The following is a 1901-nucleotide window of genomic DNA, read 5'->3' as shown; positions in this document are numbered from 1 at the left end:
ATTACACATGCAAAAAAGTAGCTGGGCGTGGTAGCTCATGCCTGTAATCCCAGCTGCTCAGGAGGCTGAGGCAGAAGAATTGCTTGAACCTAGGAGTCGGAGGATGCAGTGAGCCAAAATCGCACCACTGCACTCCAGCCTGGGCGACAGGGCGAGACTCTGTCTCAAAACAAAACAAAAAATAACTTGAAAGGGTATATAAAGAACGTTCCCTGACATCATACTAAAACCACATGTTAACACTATTTTATTGTGGAAATTTCATCTGCAGCAAATCCACTGGGTCTCAAGCTTTGGGATTCAGTTACTGAAACACCAGAAGGACACCCTTCTAAGGTAGCCCCTGTGTGGAAGCTGATCCTATGATCTGATGACCTGCCTGTCTAACAGCGTCCCTTGGCAAGAACTGTAGTTTCCAAAGCACCCACACAACCAACCATGTCATCACAAGGCGACACAACAAGGAGAAAGGCATTTTCTGCCGTCACGAAAATAAACATCTAGTAGTTAAGAAAGACGTGTATAGAAAGAATTATGATGGTTATATCGGATATAATTATATGGCACTTTGCAAGCTGAAAGTCTTTTTTGTAAACCCGCTTTTGTGGAAAATTCCAAGCACATACAAAGTAGAAAGAATAGTACCACGAACTCTCATGTTTCCATCTCAGTTAAAAGCTTTTACGCAGAAAACTAAACTATGCTATGATGATAGCTGAATCAATTTCTGGTACTGATACCACATTCTTTGTGTGGTAACGGGGAAGAACATGTTTACATTTATAACTCACTTGAAGCAGGAAAAGGCCACACTATGGTTCTACAGCTGAGTGTTTAGAAATCCTAGGGAGTTGCTCAATGTCACACACCACCTGAAAAAGCCAGTTCTAAAATCTGAAGACCCAGTTCCAAGGTAGTGTCCCTTCCCCGCACTCCTTCATAGGATCACAGGCTCCACAGCCAGACAGACCTGGGTGCAAATATCACTGTTATCTACAGTTGGGGGGGGCGCTGGGGGGCTGGAAAAATCCATGCTCACTGAGAATGCTTCTGCAGCTACAAAATGGGGATGAGCATGACTCTATTTCAGACTACCACTTTTGCAATAAGAAAGCAGAGTAACAAAGAGCTACAGAAGTAAGGGGACGATTTTGTTTGGGGTGGAGGGAAATCTCCCCAGACACACTGGAACCACATCTCAAAGGAGAGAAAAGTTTACAAAGCAAAGGAAGAGGGTTTCCAGACGGTAGACCACAACAATATATTTGGGATGGTGACCAGCCCAGTTCGGCTGGTGACTAAGATACATGTAAAGGTATCTTGTTGAATAAATGAACGGATGAGTAGGAGACAGAAGATTAACTGAGATTAAAAAGGTTCTTCAACACCTACAATCTCAAGGCTGGGGTGGGGGAAGGGATACTGCCGCAACAAGTATCAGGACACCCTGCCCAGAAAACACTTGCAATATCAATCTGAAATTTCTCACCTAGGAAATTCATCTTAGTTCGCTGAGTTAAAAGATATTATTTTATTTATTTATTTATTTATTTATTTATTTTTGAGACAGAGTCTCGCTCTTGCTCTGTCGCCCAGGCTGGAGTGCAGTGGCACGATCTCGGCCTTGGCCTTCCAAAGTGCTGGGAACAGAGGCGTGAGCAACCACGTCTGCCCGTGGATCTCTTGACCCTAGGGAGTTTGAGACCAGCCTGGGCAACATGGCAAAAATCCTGTCTCTATTAAAGCAAACCAAAAAAACCTGCCTAGCATGAGGACTGAACAGTTTGCTATATTATAATCATAGCAGCAAGATTGCTTCTGGAAATTATTTTAAATTAACAAAACCCAGAACAAAGACTATACCCTGAGATTTGCTTTTCCAGAACATTTCTGGGGACGAA

At 43.3% G+C, this 1901-nt stretch overlaps 1 protein-coding gene across 1 annotated transcript in view; it reads right to left on the bottom strand.

Annotated features, from left to right (window-relative positions):
- RNF149 (ring finger protein 149) overlaps positions 1 to 1901 on the bottom strand; it is a gene marked incomplete at its 5' end in the record, with an annotated part of 48299 nt that overhangs the window by 38692 nt on the left and 7706 nt on the right. The window lies entirely within an intron of this gene.

This window comes from Mandrillus leucophaeus, unplaced genomic scaffold (assembly GCF_000951045.1).
Source record: "Mandrillus leucophaeus isolate KB7577 unplaced genomic scaffold, Mleu.le_1.0 Scaffold9, whole genome shotgun sequence".
In the NCBI taxonomy this organism is placed as follows: Eukaryota; Metazoa; Chordata; class Mammalia; order Primates; family Cercopithecidae; genus Mandrillus; species Mandrillus leucophaeus.
This window is presented reverse-complemented; position numbering and strand designations above follow the sequence as displayed.